A 24,815-nucleotide genomic window follows, 5' to 3' on the forward strand; every position below is an offset into this window, starting at 1 on the left:
TGCAAGTTAAATGGTTGCCACCAAGCCTGTAGGTATGTTGGGGATTGTTTGCCCCCAGGTGGAGCACCTTACACCTGAGTGAACTTCATCTGGTTCTGGTCCACCCAGCTCTCCAGCCTGTCCAGGTTTGCCTGTATCTGCATCCTATCTTCTGGCATGGCCACGCTCCCCCATAACTTGGTGTCATCCGCAAACTTGGCCAGTGAGCTTTTCACCCCACATCCAAATCATTGATAAAGATGTTGAAATCACAAGTCCAAACACAGACTCCTGAGGGACACCACTGGCCACTTCTCGCCAGGACAACACAGAGCTGTTCATGAGAACTCTCTGGGTCCTACCATCGAGCCAGTTTTCCACCCACTGAACTGTTGAGCAGTTAAGCCCACAATCTTCCAATTTTTCCACAAGGATATCATGGGATACTACATCAAAAGCCTTTTGAAAGTCTAGGTACATAATGTTGACCTCTCCCATGTCCAGGTGGCAAAAGACCTGTTCATAAAAGATGAGATTGGTAAGACAAGACCTACCTGCAATGAAGCCATACTGGCTGTCATTCAGAATCTTACCCTCAACTAGCGTATTGCACATAGATTCTTTAATGAGTTTTTCCAGAATTTTCCCTGGGATGGAGATTAGGCTGATTGGCCTATAGTTGCCCAGGTCCTCCCTGTTCCCCTTCTTGAAGATGGGCACAATGTTGGCCCTCTTCCAATCCTCAGGGATCTCCCCTGTGTGCCACAATTTCTGAAGGAGTTTTGCCAGGGGATCTGTAATGACCTCAACCAGCTCCATCAGCACTCTCGGGTGAAGTCCATCTGGTCTACTGGTTTATAAATGTCTTGCTTTTTTAGTTGGTTTTGCCACAGTTCAGCATCCACAGTGGGAAGGCTATCATTCTCACCATGCCCCCTGTGATCCTTATCTCGCTTGTCTTTCCCCTTGGTCTGGTGAAATACCAAAGCAAAGTGGGCATTCAGGAGTTCAGTTTTTTCCTGAGTGTCCATTACCAGCTGTCCTGAAGTGTTAAGCAGGGGCCCCAGGCTTCCATTTGTTTTTCTTCTGCTCCCTAGTTACCTAAAGAAGGATTTCTTATTGTTCTTGACTTCCTTGGCTAACTTAAACTCAGTCACTGCCTTAGGTTTCCTAATCATTTCCTACAAGTGCAGACCACTGTTGTATAGTCCTCTGCGAGGACTGTCCCTAGCTTCCCCTGTATATGTCGCTTTTTTCTTTTTCAAGAGGACTGCGATGTCCCTATTGAGCCAGGAGGGTTTGCCAGTCCTTCTACTAACTTTCCTCATCTTGGGAACAATTTTCTTTTGTGCTTCAAGGATTGTGTCCTTGAGGAATGACCACTCTTCATGCACCCCATTTGGCTTCCATCCCTGGTCCTGCATTGCTTCCCCTACTAATGACCTGAGCCTGTCAAAGTCAGCATTTTTTAAGTCCAGGACTTCAATCCTGCTAGTTGGTTTGTCAACCTTTTGATGGACAGTGAACCTGATGAGCTCATGGTCACTGTTGCCCAGGCTACCCTCAATGTTCAATCCACACACCAGATCATCTCATTTGGCCAAGACCAAGTCTAGGAGAGCAGTACCTCTGGTTGGCCCTTGCACTTCCTGGGTCAAAAAGAGCTCCTCAATTACAGTTAAGAAACTACATGACCGATCCAACTCAGCCGAGTGTTCCTCCCAATCTATGTCTGGGTAATTGAAGTCACCCATGACAACCAAGTCCCTTGCACACACAGCCTTCGTCAATTCTTGAGAGAACTCCAGATCAAGATCCTTCCCTTAGTTCGGTGGCCTGTAGTAAACACCCACAGTTCAGTCTTTCTCACCTTGCCCCCTCTCCCCCTCCCAAAGCTTGACCCAGAGGGTTTCTAGCTGCTTATCTTTGGAGCCAACGTCAGCCTCCAGAGAGGTGTACTGCTCCCTCACATAGAGAGATATTCCTCTGTCTTTTCTCCTTGCTCAGTCCCCTCTGTGCAGGGTGTACCCCTCTACGGCTATGCTCCAATCATGCAAGGAGTCCCACCAGGTCTCTGTGATCCCTACCAGGTCATATTGCCCACTAGAAAGCAGGAGGGCTAGCTCCTCCTGCTTGTTCCCCATGCTCCTGGCATTGATTTACAGGCCACCGAGGCCTCCAACTGACACCCTCGATTTCCAGTGGTGCTGTGGGAGAACCATTCCATTAGCATTTTCAAAAACAGTCATCTTAGTGTCCTCCATGTGGAGCTTTCCTGTGTGCCAATCCCCAGGCATGCTCCACTTCAAGTTTCCCCATCCCCCAGCAAAGTCAGTTTAAAGCCCTGTCTAGTAGATCAACCATCCTGGCTGAAAGCAGAGACTTAAATTGGTTCCTTCTTAAACACTCTGCTCATCCCATCTGTGAATTCTGAAAGTCTGAATGAGGATAGCCTCAAGTCTTCTAATTACCCCTTCATTACCAAAAAAAAGTGCAGACTTACAGAAAACTTCAAGGTATAGCTGTGCAATTCAGATTTAAGCAAGAGGGTGGCAAGGAGGAGACAGCCAGGAAAGAAACTGAGGCAGAAACCTGGTTGCTCAAGGGAAAAGGAAAAGGCAGTGGAGATAAGACAGTGGGAAAGAAACAGGGGGGGTTGGAGGCAGAGAGGAGCTCAGGACAGGTGTTGGAGGTGGCAGTGAGCCAGAAGCAGGAGAGGGAGAAATGAGACAGAAGTTAGAGGGGCGAGGAGCAAAGATTGGAGCAGGGCCAAACCATAGTAAATCAAAACCCAACTTAGGGGTCCAAATAACAGTTTTATTACACAGACAACACACTACGCAGCCCCATGAAGTTACTGGTACACACACACACACACACACACACCCCCTGGCAGCAGGAGAAAGAGACTCAGTGGAAGGGCTGGAGTCCAGGTAAGGAAGACAAGCAGAGCCCAAGTCCTTGGTTCAAGATGGGGTGGTGCGTGATAGTTACTTATCCAGGCTGGAAAGGGGTCCTTGTCCAGTAGGTGTTGTCCAGAGGGGGGTCACCGGCAGGGCCTCTGGATAGATAGGTGGTGTGGCATGGTGCTGGTCCAAATGGAGGGGGTGTCCCACTGGGTCTGTCTTCACTGCCCCTTTTTATAGGGGCAGACCTTGTGTGACCCTAGGGACAGGAAGCATGCCCAGGCGAGGGTCAGCCCCTGGCATACTGAGCATGTGTGCTCCATGCAGGGATGTGCAGTTTCGGGTGTCTGTAATGTTGGGGTACAATGGTAGAGTTGCTGGTTCTGCAGGGTCTTTTGTCTTTCAAATGCTGGATTCTTGTCTGTGTTCCTGGGTGAGGTCCGTGGTTCCTGGATGAATCAATGAGAGGTGATGGCCCAGTCGTTACAGGCCATTCAGTAGAGGACTGCTACCATTGTATTTCAATCCTTCCCAATCACTCTCATTCATCCGGGAACCAATTTATACGGGAGGGATACGTGACTCATACAGTTGTGACACAGGGGATGCCCAGGCAGAGGACACAAGATGGAGACTTGACATACAAAATAGAAACTTGACATTACTTTGGTTCACTTACAAACACAGGCCTAAAACATACAATATCCATATGAAACAATAAAAATCAATACGAAAATGATAATAATACAATATACAAAAGTAAGAATCAATACAAACCTAATAATAATATAAGATAAAACAGTGGATATCCAAAACCAAAAACTTACTACCAAAATAAAAATGTTAAAGCTTATCCTAAGTCTGAGCTCGCTTATGCTTGTCTATAGGGAATAGAGAGGGAGAGAAAGAAAAGCCAGAAATAATTGGGGAAGGAAAGGGAATGCATATCTATCATATATCTATATATATTATTAAAAAAGAAAAATTGGGGGTTTTGCTACAGGGTATATAAGTTAAGGACTGCCCAGGAGGAGGGTGCAGCAGCCATGAGGAAGACTCAGAGAGAGAGAAGAGCTGGACCATCTGAAACTTGCTCTCTATCTCAAAACTCATGATCAAGAAACTGCCTGCCTCCAGAGGGAATCTCCACCTGCCTCTGGATGATACTTGTGAGTAAGCTACATGAGATCTAACTAGATATATAGCTTGCAGTAACTCAGATGCGTGATCAAAGGCTACCCAGCCATGCTAGTTTGCTCTATGGGATTTATCTGATATTGCTCTACCCTGTACCCTATTGCAACCCTACCCCTTGTAACCAATACAGTTCTCCTTTGTACCTAGCATGGGAGACTTATTGGGAGTGGATCTAGATTATGCCTTGGGGTCCCCTTGGTTCGGCTAACTAAGGGAGACCACTACTTGTGCTTCCAACTGAGGGAAGCATCCCAAATTCTTGAAGTGAATCAAGTACCCTTGAGGGTTACTAGGCCTGTGTTTCCAAGGTGCATGGAGCCAGAATCAAGCCCATCCCTGGGTGGTGGCAGTGTTACCCCCAGGCTAGTGGGTGTGCTCCAGGAAGCGGGGCGGCCAGACATGAGGTGCCCCCAGGGAGGCACTCGGAACCTGGAAGGTAGTCGAGCACAGTGAGGTGGGTGGCTCAATGCAGGAGCAACCCCTACTGGCCCGCCACACCTTCAATCTGCTGGCAACACTCCTACAAATGCAGCCCAGTATGCTATTAGCCTTCTTCACAACAAGAGTGCACTGTTAGCTTATAGTTCATCTTATTGTCCACTGTAACCCCAGGTACCTTTCTGCAAAAAGCTGCTTCTTAGCCAGTCAGCCCCCAGCCTGTACTGGTACATGGGATTGTTCTGTTCTAAGTGCAGGACTTTGCACTTGTCCTTACTGAATCTCATGAGATTTCTTTTGATTTAATCCTCCTATTTGTCTAAGTCTCTGAATCCAAGCCCTACCCTCCAGTGTATCTAGTACTCCCCTCAGCTTGGTGTCATCTGCAAACTTGTTGAGGGTGCTCTCCATGATCATTGATGAAGGTCGTTGATGAAGATCCTGAACAATATTGAAGACTCAAGTGCAAACAATATAACTGTAAGCATTTATTTAGTTACCTAATAAAATTATATACAAATAAGTTGCATGGCTGAGACTACCAGCAAGTTGAAAGAGGAGCTTTTAAAACTATATACTTTGGGACCTCTTTCTGAAATAACCACTTGCTGCAGGAGCATACAGCTTAATTAGGCCTGTGCAAAGCAGTTAGTATTTGCTTCAGTTTTGGATTCAGCCAATTTGGGGGACAGTGATTCGATTTGGTGATTTGAATCACTGTCCCGAATCAATTCAGCCAAATCTGATTCAGAGATTCAGCCACCGCCGAATCACCGAATCAAACAGGCCCCATCCCCTGCCCACTCTCCCAGCCCCATCAATCGATGCCTTGCCCAGCCCCAGCATCCTGACTCTTTAAAAAGAAAAGTCCTGCACTCACTGGCTGCTGCCAGGTTGGGGGGGGGGGGGCTTTCACACCGCCACACCCTCCTGGTATGGAGGGACCTCTGCAATGAGCCCCCCCCCACCATGGCTTTTTTTTTTTTTAAAGAGCTGGGAGCTGGGGCCAGGCAGGGGCTAGGAGAGGGGGCGGGGGTTGGAGGGGAGCTAAGGAGGGCTGGGGGAGCAGGCAGGGGATGGGGCCCCTCTTCCCTCCTCCAGCCCCCCTCCCCACCCCCTACTTACTAGTACTGAGTCCGGGTCCAGCTCCCTGCAACGGTGAGTGGGGATTGCCTGAATCTCCAAACCTCTCCAATCTTTTCTGAATTGATCTGGAGAGCTTTGAGTTGATTCAGACCTTTTTTTGGTTTCCTGATTTGATTCAGATTCGGAGATTTTGCCACCGAATTGGGCTGAATCTCCTCCAAATTGAATCAGCACCTGAAGCTTCACACAGCCCTAAGTTTAACGTGCATAAAATGTTGTGCATATTTGCATGTGCTGAGTTCCTACATTTGACAGTCTCCTTTCTACAAAAGACTCGATCCCTACAAGACACACTCACCAATATTTTCCCCTCTAATTAATTTCACTTAACATAAATGTAAGTATTTTATTATTTCTCTTTTGCTTATTCACCTCCATGTACACTTAATAAATGATGGAGAGTATTTCTATAGTATGGTTACATATTAAAGGACTCTCTAGCAGAGCTGGGCAGGAACTGGTTTCAAGATTTCAAAAAGCTTCCTACTTGAGCTCAAGACAAAGCCAAAATTCTGAAGGTTTTGTGAAAAAGAGAGAGAGAAAGCTCCAACCCCAAATTGCAAATAGCCCTGTCTTCAGAACCTTTCCATGGGATGTGGGAGACAAATGTGATTTCAAATATCTTATTACAACAGTAACTTGAACCTGGATGTCCCTCATCCTACCTGAGTGCCCTACCTACTACCTCTGTCCTATGTTTCTCTCAAAATCTTCTTTTGGAGCTTATTCATTAGACAAAAAAAAACCAAGAGAAGCTGACAACCTGTGCCTGTGGATAAGGCACTCACCAGAAATAGAGAAGCTGAGGGTTAGGTCCCTGATCTAATTCAGACAGATCAGCGAGTTGAGCCTAGGTTTAGAAACCTTTCCCAATGAAATAAAATCAGTATATTCCCATACAAAAAGTTTCAGGTTTGATGATTGGCGTTTTCTAACAAAAATATATTATCAAAAAGTTCACAACCAGTGATTGGTCTATTGCATACTTTAAAGTCATTACCTCTTGTGCATACTCTCAGGAAAAGAGTACTGTATTTTCAGCCCCGAGCCCAGCTTGGGCATTTTTCTGCTGTCTCAGGAATATGAGTGAAATAAAAGGAGTTTTCTTCAGCAGCACATGCTGAGTTCTGGGGTTGAATCATTGTAGGAATACCAGTCAAAAATGGTATTATTTTTCCTGGCCATAGTAACGAACCTGTTACAATTAGTTAGAAACAAATCTGTCCTTTAAGTCTACAGTAAAACTGTAAGTTCAGAGAGAATTAAATAAAAATGAACAATTTCACAGTCTTCAAAGAAAACTAGCAAACTTTAAGACAAAGAATAAATTAAAGAGATTACATAAGAGAAGACAAGTTCTCTATAAGTGAATAACAAGTTACTGTAAAAACTCATTTATTTAATGACAATTGTCTTTACATTGTTAAATTGATCTTTTAAAATGAGTTTAAAAACACTTTGTCCTGTCACAATGATATAGCCAGTAAATAACTGCAAATGCATGGCTACTTCATGTGTTATGTATTGCTTCTATTGCCAGGAAGCTGTTAAGATTACCTTTCTAAATGAAAAAATGAATACCAAATTCCAGAAACTGTTTTTACCTATTGGAAAACTATCTGAAGGACAGGATTTTCTGCATACTATAAAGAACTGTCTAACACTTCAAGTGCTATTAAAAATACAGGGCTTTTAAAATATACATGCAGACAATAAAGAATTAAATTAAGAAAATAAGTAATTTGATTTATGTTGTGCATGTGCAGATCACTGGTATCAAGTGCTCACTTGTCTCAATTTATCTTAAGCAGAAGTGAGGGTAATGGCACTTACAAAAGTCTAGAAATGATAAATTGCATCTTACTGTATGAAGTCAAAGGTTGAACTTATTATTGCTCACCACAGGTCAACCTTAACCTCAGGATTAATGCCATAAACAAAAAAAGAAAATTCATTTTGCACACGTAATGCACTGGGATAACGTCTCAAATGAATTACAAAAGTGAAATGATGCCCCCTACTGTCTTCTGAAAATGTTCCTACATAAAGACCCCTTAGATCTAAGAAAGGAAAGTATCATGTAAAACCAATGAACATGTATTTTCAAACTAACTAGTATTCATTAGGATGACATATGCCAAAGATGATACATTTCCTCTCCTCCTTTTAATTAAAATATATGGATAATATTACCTTGCAGGGGAAATTCCCTGAAATGTAAACAACCAGGGTGAATGTGAAAACTTTACATTCCTGAAATATATATATGGGGAAGTGGGGAGGAAAAGCATAAGAAATTGTAAACCAAGTGGTTTTTTCCTTTAAGATGTAATACACCAAGTGTCAAATCAAAGCTTTTATATGGTAATAATGCTTTTCAAATAGTACCAATAACAGGATTGATTTTTTTTCTGTCAGGAACTAGGAAGGTGATTCAGGTCACTAATAGCTAGGAGAGGGTATCTAGTGCCTTGGAGTTCTGGAGAACCACAGTTCAATTCCCAGTTCAGTTGTTTAGGTCTGGAATCACAGCTACTGTTGTAATGAGTTTCCTGATGCACAGGTAAGGGGAGAGGGTTCCTGTTTGAAATACTTTTCAACAGAAAGGGAAATTGAATACTGCTTTACACCAGTGTAGTTTCACTGACATCAGTCCAATTAATTTATGATTTATTCCAACGTAGCCTCATTCATATTAGCAATGCTAATGCCCAGTTTGCACTACTATAAGCAAAAGAGTCTGAGACTGGTATCTTGCTTTAGTGGGACCAGCTGGAAGCCTCTGTTACCCAGTGAAGTCCACCAACAGGCGTTCTACTCCTGGCAAGGTCACCCAGGCTTAGGCTGACATAAGGAAATCCAGGACATTCATCTGGGACATCAGGACACTGCCCCTCTCCCCCACCATGCTTAGTGGGGGCGGGGCAGCAAGCCAGTGGAGCCTGCCTGCCTGCCCACCTGTAGGAGCTCCACCCCATGCCCCTGCATTTCTGGGAAGCCCATTATAATTCTCAACAGCCTTCCAGGACCAGCCTCTGAAATTCAGAACTGTTCTGGTTAAACCGGGATATGTGGTCACCCTACCCATGTGGACCAAGTCAAAAACTAGTCTCCCAGCTCTCCAGATTTGAGGCTGGGTGTGAAGCCAACAACCGCACTCTGGGGAAAAAAAAAAAGTATTGTAATGGAACCAGAAGAAAGAGCTTATCAATCTCAGTCTCAGTTCCTTTGATAAGTGAGTAGAGCCCAAGGGAACTGCATGACAGGTGTCAGTTAGAGCTGTGCAAAGCTTCGGTCCCTGATTTGATTCAGAGGAGATTCAGCCTGAATCTGAATTGAATCAGAGGACCCTTTAATCTCTCTGAATTGATTCGGAAACCTCCAAATGGATTCAGAGAGATTCGGACAGATTTGGTGATTTGGACATAGATACAGCTTTAAATGTTTTTTCTACATACCTCTAGGTAGCAGGGGCTCTGAACACTGCAGTGCTGGGGCAGATGCAGCATCCCACAGAAGCATGGGGGGCTCCCCTACACACTTGGCAGCAGACCCGGAAGTGGACCAGAAGCACTTCCAGGTCCACAAGGCTTGGCACCTGGTATCTCCTGGGTCTGGAGGGGCACCCGGGGTCCCCCTGCAGCTGATTGCTGGGCCGGGGGGCAGCGGGGGGGGGGTTTCCGGGTTTGCTGCCGAGCACGCTGGAGAGCCCCCCATGCTGCTGTGGGACGCTCCATGCGCAACAGCATCACGGTGATCATGAGCCATGCAGCACCCTCAGGGTATGCAGAAAAAACTTTTAAAGCTGTGCCTGTGTCCGAATTGCTGATTCGCCAAATCAGCATCGAATCATCAGATTCAGATTCAGCCAAATTGAATCGGGGACAGTGATCTGAATCAATGGATCGAATCACTGTCCCTGATTCAAGCCAAATAGAAATCTGAATCGAATAGGGCCCATTTCGCACATGCCTAGTGTCAGTGTCTTACCAGCCTTGATAAGAAGCCACTCATTCAAAATAAGTGAAGCAACTCCATAGACGAGCAACTTGAACAAATTAAAGGAACAGGCCCCAGATAGGATTGGTTGGAAATAATTTATCTCTGCCTTATGTACTTGGCAGCACAAGAAATGTAGATTGGAAGTGAAAAAAGAGCCCAGTCCCACATCTTTAGTGACTTTGGCACAGAATTTCAAAGGGAATTAGGAGCCTAAATAGGCGCATGTCTATTCTTGCAGTGGCATTACATTTCTACATATCTTTAAGAAGTAAGATTTAACACTGTTAAACAGGTTGGAATAACAGTGTGGCAAGGCACTGCTGGTGCCTGCCACTTTAAGATCAAAGCTAAGCAGCCAGCAGGTGCTTGATTAAGGCAGCCATTTTAGATCTCTGGCTGCCTATATAAAGAGTGCAGTTCCCTGCTGGCTGGGAAGGCAGTAATATGGTTTGGTTGTCAGGTTTTTGTGTATCTTCCTGGAGGTAAGGGAGGAGCTGTAGGGGATGGATTGGAGGCTCCTGGTCCTGGGCATGATCCAAAACTGCACCCTGCTGGGAGTGGGTGGCCTGGTGGGACTCTCAGTGTTGTGGGAGCCCCCAGAAAATGCCAGGCCAGTTACCACCCTGGTGAAAGGTGGGTAGGGGTGCCTTAACCCTAGCTCTCACCTTTGGGTAGGTCCCCTAACACTGGAGGCAGTTGGGGCCAAGCATGGCTGGGGCTACCTGAGCCTTATGGGGTGTAAGACCCTGTGAAGGAAAGCTGGGGTCAGGCATGGCTATGGCCACCTGAACCCACTGTGGAGTGAAGCCCCATGGCCCTGAGTGAAGGGGGTGGTGTGGAGCCCTGAGTGAAGGGGGCAGAGATCTAGAGCCCCAGGTGAGGGGGTGGTGTGGAGCCCTGAGTGAGGGGAGTAGACCCAGGTAGGTCTTTGGATGCCTGAGGCTGAATTTTGGGCCAGAGGCTGAGTAAAAGGGGCTCAGCCCAAGAGAGAGAGGGGCAAGTCCTGACCCCGGTAAGTCCTCCACTACTGGGAGGCTGAGCATGGGTCAAAGTAGCACCATGACCTGCTGCTCTGGGTGGGGAGTGAGAGTCCCCTGGAGCACCAGTCATAGTGTGAGGTACCTCAGCTCCCACATCCAGGAAGGTGACCCCAAGAGAGTGTGGGGCTAGTGAGGCCAGAAGTAGAGTACTCCCTTGACTGGTCAGTGCTGGGGCCAGGACCAGGAAGGTCAAAAGAGCCAGGGGCCCACCATGAGGGATACCCCAGAGCCTAGGGCCTGGGGGTCCCACCTGGCCTTGGAGGTGAGGCCAGGGCCTGTGTGGCCAAAGGTCCTGTGTGGGGGGGAACCATGCCCGAGAGGAGAGATGGCTATAGGGAGCCTGGCAGCCCAAATGATGGTGGAGTAGGCTGCCTGAGTGAAGGGTTCAAAAGGGGGGGTCCTGATAGGAGGATTCTGGAGCCCATTGTGGGGCTGGTGTGACTAAGAGCTGGATGCCATCTGCAAGGCATAGGCTGCAGTGTAGGAGAGGTTCAGAGTCACAGATGGCGCCCCCTGGCACCAGGGCATGAATGGGCAGCCTCCTGCCTTAATTAATAACTATTAATTAATTAAGAACAAGGTATAGCAGATGAGTCTGGTGGGTGGTGTGCCCAAAGGCAAGTGGGGAACCTAGCACTGTGGCTAGACAGGGAGTCCCAGCACGCCACAAACAGTTAAAAAGATAAAACTGAAAGTTGCCCCTGCTTTGAGGAGGTAAAAAAAGTTGCAGCAGAAAGAGTCAAAATTAAAACACTATTTTTGCTTAGCTACCTGTTGCCTAGCTAACTATTACTTGTTTGCTAAGCATGTTGAGTTGGACGTTACTTGATTGTAAGTGAACATTAACTTGAGGAAAGCCAGAGGTGCTACAAGAATTTAAGCTAGCTGAGGATTTGGCTAAATATTACTGATTAAAAAAAAAAAATAAGATTAACAAAAAAATCACAGAATACTTTCAGAGCCACTAAAACACTGGTCACTGAGTGTGTAGATATTTCTCATTTTCCATATTGGAGGGCCATTCCTGAATTGTGTAATAGTCTCAAATGTTAACAGATAACTATCATTGTAGATATCACTTATGATTTTTTTTTTTTGCATCTCTACATTCCATAATGATCAAAGTTTACTAACACTTTAGGAAGCTTCATGTTCTATCAATTGAATAGATTTGAAATAATTGCTAGAATGAACATCCATTAGTATGAGAAAATAGATTTAAAAATGGTCGGAAGTAAAATTGCCATCTTGTGTGTAATTCATTTTATAATGTTTTACCTCTAAGTTATCCCTTTTGAATCTGATCCAAGAATACTTCAATACCAGCATACAGAATTTAGTACAAATTGTCTTTTCATTAATCCTGTTGGAAAAGATTGAAATGGGATCAAACCATCCTTACAGTATTTTCTTATCATGCTTTACCATTGTGAATTACCATTGTGAATGCAAGCACACAGAGTAAGGCATTCTACTTCTATAAATATGCTTCTCTAAATGTTAAAGGGTTAGAGCAATTTCCAGAGGTCTCTGCCTAGAAGGAGGCCTCAGCTGATATTTAATTGAACTATTTTTGCTTTGAGACTTGAAGGAAAATACACTGTAGTCAGTGTAACTGCCTCTTCAGTTTTATGTAAAAACACAAAGCTTAATTGGCTTCTTGCTAACACTAGTATTATAACAGCATAGCTTGAACCAGAGCCTCTGCTGTAGCAAATTACCAAAATACATTGGAAGTCAATAGAGAGATGATGATTTATACCAGCTAAGGATCTAACCCATTGACTTCAGTAGAGTTTTTCCAGACAAGGTCTTCTGTCTACTTGACTGAAAGTCTGTGAGCTTGATTTTTCCACTGCCTTGCTCCAGGTGAGGTCAAGCATGTGTGTACAAAGTAAGCACAGACCACCACTAAATCTACACTTTGTGTAGATGTAAAGGCCTGTACAAAGTAAAAGACAGTAGGAAATCAAGCCTGGAGAACTTACAGTGGTCAAAATAAAGCAAGCATCTATACCAGTTAAGGAAAACATAGGGGTCGTTAGAACATGCAACACTACCTGCCTTAAATTTAAGAAAATATCTACCTGTTTCTGAACTGGAGAATTGAAATGGAATAGAATCCCTCCCTTTTAGATGCTAAAATAAATTGCAAATTCAGAACCAGATTCCACAAAATCTTATTCACAAATGAATTTGGACCTATGCAAAAATCCAATTGGCAGCAATGGCATTTCTCATGTGAATAAGATTTTGTATATCTGGTCCTTATTTCTTTTAAACTTTTAATGTTGACCAATGATCTAATATCATGGACTAAGAACTTCTTCATTTATTTGTGTCTCGCTGTGTTACTGTTCAGGCTTCTGCTTGTAATTACAGCAAAACCTTTTATAGTTGCATCAAGCCCTTTAGGGGGCTGCTTAATTATGGGTCATAAAAATATTTTCACATACCAAAAAATACTGGGCCAAGTTCTGCCAACCTTTACTCATCCAAATTAAATTTATCCACTCATGTCAGCTCTTCTATTGAAGCCAGCAAGACCAAATGTTCAATTACCATTGTCTTGAGCTTTGCACAGTAATTTTTTTCTGGTCAAAGTTGAGTGCATATGATTAGTGTTCTGATCTGCTAACATTTACATCCATATTGTGCTTGCTTTGGGCACATGTTACATGAGGTGCAAAGCAGCGGTAAATCAGGTTTAACCTTAAAAAGGGCAGAATCTTGTCATTGATTAGTCAAGGCCTTGTTGAACTTCTGTTGTTTGTGATCAGGTCAGATACTTTTTAAACTGGGGAACCATTTTGACTATTTATCATATTTACTCAAATAAAAAACAAGGGGTTTTTTGCTCCCCAGTTGGCATGGTGGGGAAAGGGGGGAGCCCCTCATCTTACATTCTCATACAAGTAAACTGCATTAAATACATTGTCTATCATTAAACTGCTGCCAAAAGTAGCATGCGCTCAGTAATGGAAACCAACCATGAAGTTCATTAAATATAGGCAACACTGAGCATAGTTAGGAAGTACATAGCCCATATATGGCTAACATACTGATGAGAACTGTTTTGTGGGGGGAAGGTGAAGGGGGATTAAAAAATGGGCAGTTGCTCCCCTAGGAGAAAATGAGCACTGAGCTTGGAGGCACTTGCAATATGAGACCAGCACTTGGAGAGGCCAGAGTAAGCTCTGACGCCCTTCCTCTCCAGTGCCAAAAATGCTGAGGGGAACCTTTTTTTTCTTTAGTGGGGCCCTTAAAAATGGTCAGTCACTCCTCCAAGAGGGAACAAGAGCTGGGTGTGGAGGTACTACAATACCAGGTTGGCACTCAAAGAGGCCAGAGCAAGCTCTGACATCCTCCCTTGGTGCCAAAAATGCTGAAGGGAACCTTTTTTTGCATGTGTGCGCCTTAAAACACAGGCAAGTTCTTCCTCTGCAGAGAACTGGTACTAGGCCTGGGGACTAGAGCTGTGCGAAATAGCACCGTTCCATTTTGCCTTGAGTTTTGAGGTTTCAATGGAACAGCGTTCCATTTCGAATTTAATTCCATTCCAGTTCGAACAGCTGTTCCATTTTGCTTCATTGAAACAGTGAGGCTGTTTTGATGATGTTTCACAAGATCGGGCAGGGGAGCGGGGAATCAGCTGGGCTGACTCCCTCCCCACCCGATCTAGCACTGGAGACGGGAACTGAGCAATCGGGCTCAGTTCCTTTCCATAGCCCGATTGCAGCACTAGGGAGGGGAACTGAGCCTGGGCTCAGTTCCCTTCCTCTGCGCTGTTATCGGCTTCCCGCAGCCCAGCAGCAGGAGATGGGGAGAGAGCCAGGGCTGTGCTCCCAGCTGCTGCTGGGAGTGCAGCCCTGGTTCTCCCCTGTCTTCTCATCACCTCACTGCTGGCTGCTTCAAAACTTGAAACATTTTGAAACTTTTGAAACATTTCAACTAGCCTTGTTTTGTTTCGAGGTTGTTTCAAAGCCCTTCATTTCAATTTGATTTCACTGTTTCGAGCTCAAAATGAGTCAAAATGGTGTTGAATTGAAATAGCTGGAGAAATTTTGCACAGCCCTACTGGAGATGCTCCAATAGCAGGTTGGCACCAGGAGAGCCAGAACCAGCCCTGACACCTTCCTCTTGGCACCACAATTGCTACATCTAATATGCTAAGGGATTTTTTTTTTTTTTTTTTTTTTTTTTGCTGTGACCCGTTAAAGACCAAGCAGATTCAAAGCAAACTACAATAATTAGATTGTATACCAGGGAATTTATAGCAAATTTATAAATTTTTCATATATAGAATCTAATTATTGCAGGATTGTCTTATAATCAGAGTCATCTTATATTACAGTAAATATGGTATTTATTTATATGCCACCCTTCCCAACAAAGGCTCAAGAGCAGCTTACAGTAAAAGAATAGAGCAACTTGTAAGACAGGAGAACAAGCAAGAGAACACAACAACTTAAAAGGCAAATTGAATATCAACATAAAACAGAGACCTCCTAAGCAATACTCCAGCCTACCTTTGTTTGTAAAATGCCTGCCCAGATAGAAAGTCCTTAATAGTACTATAGAGAGACATCCAGGATTGGGCTCTAGTGGGCCTCAAGGAAGAGGGATTTCCAGAGTTGAGGAGGGACAGCTGAGAACAACCAATGTGTCGTTGCCAAGTGGACCTGGCACGTTGATGGTAAATGCAGGGTGTTGCTCTTGACTGACCTTAGTGATTGTAATGGCACTTCAGGGAGAAAGAGGTCCCTCTGTTTGGTGCCTAATAGGTCAAAACCAGCACCTTAGAAATCACATCTCTATTTTTAATTGGTTGAAAATGGTTGAAGTAGTAGCTCAGTTCTGTCTAGTCAACTGAACTTTATTTGAAGGCTTTGATTTCCTTCCCAGTTCTGCCAGAAGTTACTCACCCTTCTTTCCCCTATTGGACATTATATTTAACTCAGTTTAAAAATGTATATAGTTAAATCAAATTCCAAATTGCAGTTGTGTCAACACAGTACTTCAACATAAGGATAATGAGATCCAGCTGCACTGCATACATTACCAAATAAAGGTATGAAGTAAAGCACCTCTTTACACTCTCAGACCCTGGGCCTGCCCAAATTGCTGTTCATGGCCAAAATATGCCAAAATTAGATAGTGATCACTGCAGCATGCAGTCTTCTTGACCATGGTGCCTTTCCCCTCTCAATGTCCCAATTTGTTCATATTGGAGTGGTTCACCCAGGCAGATATAACAGCAGATTCTTGCAATGGTGTAACACTAAGCAGCTACGGTACACCCAAGAATATGGCCCAAAAACTGAATCCCATAATTGATGCCTATGCTTTCCAAATAGGAATTTAACCCCTGATTTCAGCCAGGAGCAAAATGTTGATGTATAAAATCAGGGATAAAAATTCCATTTGAGTTGTGAAAATGGGAAAATAATAATGCTTAGGATTCTTAATCTAGATTTTGATAAACTATTAGCAAAATATCTTAAAGAGCTTTAAAACTCCCACATTACAACTTTGGCAAGAATATCTCCTTCCTTGGCAGAGCTTCTGAAACTGCAACAAAGTGCAGCTCTTAAAGTCCTTCATAGTGGAGTAATTAAGCTCATAGCATTTGCATGCAACATTTCAGCTAAACTTGGGACAGCTATTCCTAAAAGACAAGACAGCTGTATTACAGTGACAACCCAAGAAAACCACTTGTCATTCCTGCAAAGTAATTTAATAGTCTTTAACTCTCTCTCATAATGAAGATTACACTCTTCCATTATCATTTATTTTGTCAACCATTCAAGCGAAGCCAGAATATATTAAAACACAACTGCACACAGACCAAATAGTGCTGAGAACTTTAAAATGACTCATAATCATACAGCTAAATATTTACATTAAAAAACTCTCTTCTGGAACACTTCCCGGCCTCACTAATGGTCTTTGCCAGTACACCTGCAGCTTTTTGTAACTAATTAAGAAACTTGAGCAAACACATTCAAAATGCCTCAAAAACAGATGCAGGCTCCATTAATTAAGAAAACTAACACCCAGCTTCAGCAATTGCTGAATTTGTAATTGCAAAATGTTTTTCTTTCTTCGCTTTCTAAAAATTAATTGTTATTTGCAAAGGGGCTTTTGATAGCTTTGGTGCAGGGAAGGAGGGTAACAAGTAAACTACCTTTGCATTTGCAACTAAAGGGACAGAGAGTCTAGTCAAATGACCTGACCTAATTGTTAAATCTGCACTACTGGTAATTTATCTAAATCTGTACTTTTGAAATTAAAGAAGTAATGTCAATGGTTAAAACTGAGCATAGCATATACTAAGATCTCAATCCTGTAAAAAATTCCATCGCGGTATCACTGTCTTATCCACGCATAGGAACATCAGCGAGCAGAAAGGTGCATTCACAATGACCCTATTTTAGGCCTGGAGCCTTGAACAACCAAGAGCTCTTCATACATGTTTGTGGACTCACCTCAGGCCTTTTCTTCTTTATTTTGAATTGCTTTGGTTTTTAGCTTTTTTATCTTCTATAAAGAAGAGATCTTTAAACATAAGGACTTACAGCCTCCCAAGGCTCTGAGGAGGGTTTGATAAAACCCTTGGAAGTTTGAGTACCTTGGGGAGAAGCAGCAGCTATTCCAAGCTGGAGAATTTTAGAAAAGTGTCTTTTTTCCCTCCTTTCTGGACCACATAGGCTATATCTACAGTAAAATTCTAAGAAAGAATTAGACTTCAATAATATTTACTGAATAAGTGCAGATTTAAATTTAGTTTCTTCTTTTTTTCAATTACATCAGGTAATCACGTGTGTCTTGGGCCATGATTGTGTACATTTACCTCTAAGTATGCAAGTAATCATATCAAAGTCAGTATGACTACTGACATGTAGAGTTATGTGTAGGGTCAGAACACTACTGTTGAATGTTGTGACTGGTTTGTTAAACTCTCTCTCACTCAGAGCTCATAAAAGGGCTTTTGGGGCTCAGTTTCCATGCTGTTTCAAGTATGCCATATAATGTAGGTGTAAGTATACTTCTGGGGGAAAAACATTTCAGGATTACAGTACAATAAAAAAGCTCAATTATTGGAACCTTTATGAACAGCAGACAGAGATGTGAGTAGGATAGAAACCAGTTAATTTGTAAGCTGGAACAAATACGGGCTGAAAACGTCCTGTGGTATTTCTCTGGCTCTAATATAGGGGTGGGCAAACTACGGCCAGATCCAGCCCATGGAGGGGCATTGTCTGGCACATGACAGGTCCTCCAGTCCCACCTGCCCCAGGCATTGTCCTGCCGTGAAGCATCCTGTCGCCCCTTGGGCATGCAGCGGGGCTGGGGCAGCTCCGCAGCTGAACTGCCTTTCTAGGCAGCCCAGGCAGCGGCAGCTCCTTCTGGCTGCCACCGCCACTGGCCCCAGCCCCACAGTAATGACAGGGACCTGTGCACAGGCCCAATCGGCCCCATACCTGCTACAGATTCGCCTGCTGACACTGAACAGCTGCAGTAACAGCAACGCCGGCAGGGTAGAAGTGTGCTCAGTGTGGGGGAAAAGCAGCCCTTCCCCCTTGCCACTGCTCTGCGCTTCCTGCAGCAGCCACCCAGACCCCACACTGGGCTGCCCCATGTCTCCTCTGCACTACCCTCACTGCCCCGCTGGGCAGCCCAGAGGCAGTGGTGACAGTGATGGAGACACGGGGCAGCCCAATGTAGGCTTCGGGTGGCTGCTGCAGGAAGCGCCGGGCAGCGGCAAGGGGTAGGGGCTGCTTTTCCCCTGTGCCAAGCACACTTCTGCCAGGTCAGCGCTGCTGCTGTTACAGCTGTTCATTGTGAGCAGGCAAGTCTGCAGTAGGCACAGGGTGGGTCGGGGCTGCACGCGGGTCCCCGCCCACACTGAAGAGCTGGAGCCAGTGGCTGCTGCCACCTGGGCTGCCTAGAAAGGCAATCCAGGTATGCAGCCACCCCAAACTCGCTGCATGCCCAGGCAGCAGCAGGATATGTAGCAGGCAGGAAGGGGTGGGTTGAGGCTGTACACACATCTGGCTGATCTGCTCCTGCCGGGGTCAGTCCGGAGCAGATGTGGGGTGTGCTGGAGCTGTGAGCTGTTGGCAGTGGCAGGGAGGTGCCGCAGGGTATGTGGGCACTAGGCTGTTGCAGGGTGGGAGTGGGTGCTGACTGGCACAGGGGAGCATGTGTGGGGGGCTCCCATGCATACCCTACCATAATCACACCCTCCACCACACAATCACACACCCCCACAAACACTGAGCCTGCCCACACCTTCCACACCCCTCTCCACACCCCCCCCCCATACACATACATTTGCATGCCTCTGGGGGAAGCCCCACTCACTACTACCCACACAGGCATCCCCCCCACACACAGACCCCACAAGCACCCATACCCAACCACTGACATCCACGCACACCCCCACACCCTTCCGCACACCCCATATACACATCCACACACACCGCCACAGCCCCCACAAACCCCATACTCCCCACCACTCCACACCCCCACAATATACAAGAGTAAGACTTCGTTTTGAGCTTTTATACAATCACCTCTATATACATGATGCAAACACACACAAATCAGGACAAAAATATCTTTTAAAAATAAATTAAAAGAGGTTATTGTGGATGTTTGATTTTTAGTATATAATTTGGGAGGGAGGGAAAACCCCCTTCCCAAAAGAAGTACTTCGAGGCAAAGGGAGGGACTTCTGGTGGCAAAGGTTAGGGGACAGGATTTCTGGTCCCAATGTTGGCTACAAAGGACCAACTCACAGGATCATAATACATTCTAATTTATTGTATGGGATGTGAAGTTACCAATAAAGTATTAAATGCAAACTTTGAGTTATGAGGGGTACTGGTCACCTTAGTGTGTACACACACACACACTCATTCAAACCCATGTCATTTTAACCCATGTAGTATAGTGTATAGTAATTGCTGTAGTGATTGTGAGAGCACTGGTGTCAGCGTATCTACCTATCCAAGGCCCTGGAGTTTGCTGTCAATGGTCAGCTTCCTTCAAGGCAATGTCTTCTCCAGAAGGAGGTCACCTACTTGTCCTTCTGTCTTGGTAGGTCAGCTGCTAGATGAGAGGGTGCCCCTGAGGGTCACACTTCACTGCCTTTTATCCCTTTCTGGCAGACTTGTGTGATCCCCAGCATTATTTTGGCTGCCCAACCCGGAGGCCGCTGTCACATGTGGGTCTTGAGTAGTGCCTGACAGCTGTTAGTCACAGGGGTCTTGCCTATCTGGTAATGCAGTTTTGGGAGTCAGTTTGATTTTGATTAATTAACAATGGTATTGTTAAGGGTTACAGGATAGTCAGTAGGGTGGAAGCAGTTCCTTGGCTTGATTAGCCTAAAATGGCTTGTAGAATAGAGTTTTGTAATGGTAAGTTCCTTTCACTAGGCTATTGTCATTTAATTACCTACTAATCACCATACACTCTCATTCACTTAAGGGGGACCAGTCCAATATATCACACCAAATGGACCCAGACCATGCTATGACAAGAAATGCGAAACCTGCCAAGACATCTCCACCACCCCCACAATTTACTACACCCCATAACAGCCATCAGCATTCCTGGATCTTACAGCTGCACCTCCAGAAATGTAATATATTTCATCCAATGTACCAAATGCCCTGATGGAAAATATGTAGGAGAGACCAAACAACAACTACATACCAGAATGAGCGCACACCGGAAATATATCAAACACAAGAATACCCAATTACTTGTAGGGGCACATTTCTCACAAGAAAACCACTCTCTCTCTAATCTCTCAATTCTAATCCTTTAAGAAAACTTACAAAATACTTCTCAGGGATGAGCCTATGAACTTCACTTCATTAACCTCCTGGATACTAAAAATGATGGACTAAATATAGACACTGGATTTATGACACATTATAACCTGCCTGACATCTGACTCCCCAAGTACCTCTCCACTCTTCATCCCCCTTCTCTCCCCCACCCAGCCTCTTTCACCCACAGACACTTCAATTTACATCTTCACTGACTTGCATGCAGCCCAGCCTCTCGCTTCTTTACTATTCATTCTGTCCAGGAAGAGCACATACCAAGTGCAGAGGCTTCCTCAGCCTGACGAAGGGTTTCTAAACCCGAAAGCTTGCTTAAATATTTTTTTTCCAACTATTTAAGTTGGTCTAATAAAAGATATCAGATTCACCCGAAGAACCTTGTCTGCCATGGTAAAGATGAGCCAGATGAAATATAAAAATGCACTGTGAAAAATATATAAACATGCAATGTGAGGTAGTGAGGATCAAAGGTTACTGGGGACAGTGAGTTAGGTTAGCACCAGGAGATATTCACAGTCTTTGAAGTGGATATTTTAGTTCTTTTGTTTTCTTTAATGACACTGAGCTTAATTGATATGTACATGTAGTTTCTAGGTTTCTCCTACAGAAAGCAGTTCAGCTTTCTGGCTTGCTCTGGGCCTCGCCACACCCATGCAATGAGTGTGCTAAGTCTCTATCAATACTTAGAAGGAAAAAGAAATGCACAAAATTGGGGGTGGGGGGGAGCAGGCAAGAAGGGGCTTCTGCTATATATCAATGTCCAGAGGGGAAATGTATAAAGGGGGCTTTCTGTTACACCAAGATGGCAACCAGGGTACAGGGCACTTGTCAAAGGCTGGGGCTACCCTTGTGGCCCTCAACAGCTCACCAAAACTTGTTAAGCGGCCCTCCAGCCAAAATAATTGTCTGCCCCTGCTTTAACATAAGTTATTAATAATGGGATATTCAGTTCCCATACATACCTGCTTTAGGATAATTCCCAAAATATCTTGGCCGTATTCTATGTGAAAATCCAGGAATAGGACCCAAGTATGGGTGATCCACTTTACTACATGTTGGCTGAAGCTGATGATCATAATAGTCCCAGTTGCCCCTTCAATAAATAAATCTGTAAATCTGTAGGATGCAGACATCAAGACAGGGAAACTATGTAAAGCTTCCCTCATGCATACAGCCCCTCCTTGTGTGCATGTCCTCTGTACTTCATTCCTTTTTTCCAATGTTCACTGTTGATAGGCAGCATGAAACAGAGGTGAGAGAACTTACTGAAATTCTGATATGGTTCAAATTTAGTTCTAGTACACTTAGAAATGGGCCTACAACAAGAAATTCAGGTCCCAATTTGGATGTCTCCAAAATACAAATAAGATCAGTTTTGAGCTGTAGTTCCAAGGGTTAGTCTGATTCTGAGTCACAATCATGTGAACAAGAAGTTTCTTTTGGTTCCATCTGAAACCATAAATTCACCCACGTTTGCTTGAGAATCAGCCTATTTTTGCAAACATCAGCAGACCTTCTGACAAACCTAGTCTTTGGCCCCGTTTGTGACAGACACCAAAACCAAATCTCAGATCTAACAGACACTTACACAATTACATAAAAACTTAACATTTGCAGGACTGGGGCCTAACATTTTAAATAGCACTGGTCTTTCCCACTTTCAACTTACATTTTTAGATAGAATTTTTTAAATAAATAAATAAATAAATACATGTTCTTCCATTTATTCTGTTACATTTCATGCACGATGTAATTTTAATGGACTGGATCACCTCCCCAGAGACAAGTTTACAGTGCCTTAAGTGAGAGCACACTTAGACCACTGTATGCTACAAACCACCTTTTGCTTTTCATGTTTATTATTTTAAATGCATAATGACACCAAAACATATAGATCTGTAGTCCTGAGAAAACATGCAATAAGAAACTAAAACCATATACAGTGGACATTATGATTAAGAAACCAGTAAGCTTTCAGCTGTGCTGAGACCACTGTAAACACATCACATCCTGCTCAGCTAAAACCCCAAATGTTTTATTTTAGATTTATAATCCTATTGTCTTATCTCACTGTGCTTGTAAGTGATGTTCCCTCCTCTCCATTCTGTTGATGACTTTGAGAGGCTGCGCCCGCAGCCTTTCAACAGCCGATGGCACCAATCGCTTCAGGAAGTCAACCTAAGAAAGGTGGCCTTCTGTGTTTAGAGGTGACAGAATGATTCTGGGGAGTTACAAGAAAAGACATGGAGATAAATGAGGGCAAGGAGAGCCTGCTTGGAAACGGTCTGTCTTCCAAGTTTGTCTTGACCAGCAGATCATCTGTATTGGGGTCCATCTCTGCTGGAGAGTGGCCATTTTTCTCTGAATCCCACTTGAATCCAGAATCCATCCCCCAGGACAAGTGCAGCAGGCCCCATCCTACTACAATGAGGGGTGAGGGGATCAGGCTGGCCCCAACGCAGCCTGTAGGAAGCTTGACCTGTTGGGGCGGTTGTGGCCCAGCCCTAACCCAGCCCTGCAGGGGCAAACAAGGCGTGGCCCAGCCCCGATCCTGAAGCAGGGGGAAGGGGTGTAGACTGGTCTGGCAGGGGAACGAAGTGCATGTTCTGTTTGGGGATTTGCCATGTTAGTGGCCACTGCTCCCCTGCCAACAAATCTCCAGCCTCGTGTGGACCCTGAGGGCCAGATGAGCTGATCCATGTGCCGAGGTTAAGCACCCCTGGAATCAAAGCAAAACAAAGGTGCTGGTCCCTAACCAACCTCATGTTGGGCTGCCTGTGGCACTGCACCCTGCAGACCCCAGTGAGATCCTGGGGCCCTGAGGCACCGCAGGCAACAGGATGTGACCTGTTAATAGGGTTACCATATTTCCAGTTTCAAAAACAGGGACAACAGTTGAGGAAGGGTGTGGGGGATAATATGATTGTGGAGGGGCAGTGATATATCTGTGCCCTGCCCCCACCCCCCAGGCCATGCTGGTGCCCCTAACTCCTGACCTGCAGCCCCCCAACACTGCCTGTGCCCCATGCTCCTGACCCACAGTCCCTGGCCCCTCCCGGTGCCCCTCACTCCCAACCCATGGCCCCCACAGCCCTGCCAGTGCCCCTCACTCCTGACCCACAACCCCTTGCCCCCCCACCTGGCAGCATTGGCCCGTGCTGCCAGCCTGGCCACACAGCTCCCTGCTTCCCCCAGAGGGTCCCCCAGCACTGTTCCCCCGCTGGAGGGGCAGGCGCCTCCCTCAGCACGTTGGCCATGTAAGTGTGCATGTGCATCTGCAGCCACGTAAGTGTGCATGGGCAGGTGCACATGATGCCCCCCGCCTCCAATCGCTCTCCCTTCACTCCCCCCCAGCCCTAAACAGCCCCTTATAGGGCAACCTGGGAAAAACTTCAATGCTGAGCAGAGCAAAATCCCAGACATTTGTTAATATTTTTAAAAATCAGCTGGCCAGAGATGGGAGGGCCCAAAAAGAGGGCGTGTCCAGGAAAACCCAGACTTATGGTAACCCTAGCCCTGCACCCTTTCTCCATCAGGGCGGACTGAAACGGGCAGCTGGGCACAGGTGGCTCCAGCCGTTCCCCATGGTGCCTGAGGGGTGGCAGCTAGGGGGGCCTTCATGGAGGACAGTCCAGTTATCTTGTGCCCTCTATTGATATAAAACCGGACAACTCAACGTCCTCTATTCAAGAGAAAAATAGAGGACGTAAAGGCGTTGGGTTTCGTATCAAGAGGACAGAGCAGCAGAAAACCAGAACGTCCTCTATGATCGCCACTCTTGTGGTAGTGCACCCGCCCCGGTGCAGCAACAGGTCCCTGGCGCACACGTGGCCGCCCCACAACCGCTGTGTCCGGCAGCTGAAGAGCTACGTTTTTCACAGTCTCAAAGCGTAGGCTTGAACAAGGCCCCAAATCCCGAGAGTTGTCAGCGCTCCCCCCCGTTACGAGGGCGGGCAGGGGCACTGAATGGGGGAGGGGGAGGGAAGAAATCTTTGCCCTCATCAAATATGTCGCATAGCGCAACGGGATCCGTCCGCCCACAATAAACATGGCAGCTGAGCACAGGGCGCCGGAGGCCCCAGACTAAACACGGCGGCGGCTGCGCAGACGGCGCTGACCCCTGCGTGAGGGCGCGCCGCGCGCGGATGACGCGACGTCGCACGGTGATGAGGCTGGCGGGGTTTTCCCCCGCGTTGTTGTGGGCCCGGCCCGTAGCGATGGGAGGCGGCGGCGGCGGCGGCCGCGGG

Source organism: Alligator sinensis, unplaced genomic scaffold (genome assembly GCF_000455745.1).
Source record: "Alligator sinensis unplaced genomic scaffold, ASM45574v1 scaffold1107_1, whole genome shotgun sequence".
Lineage (NCBI taxonomy): Eukaryota > Metazoa > Chordata > Crocodylia > Alligatoridae > Alligator > Alligator sinensis.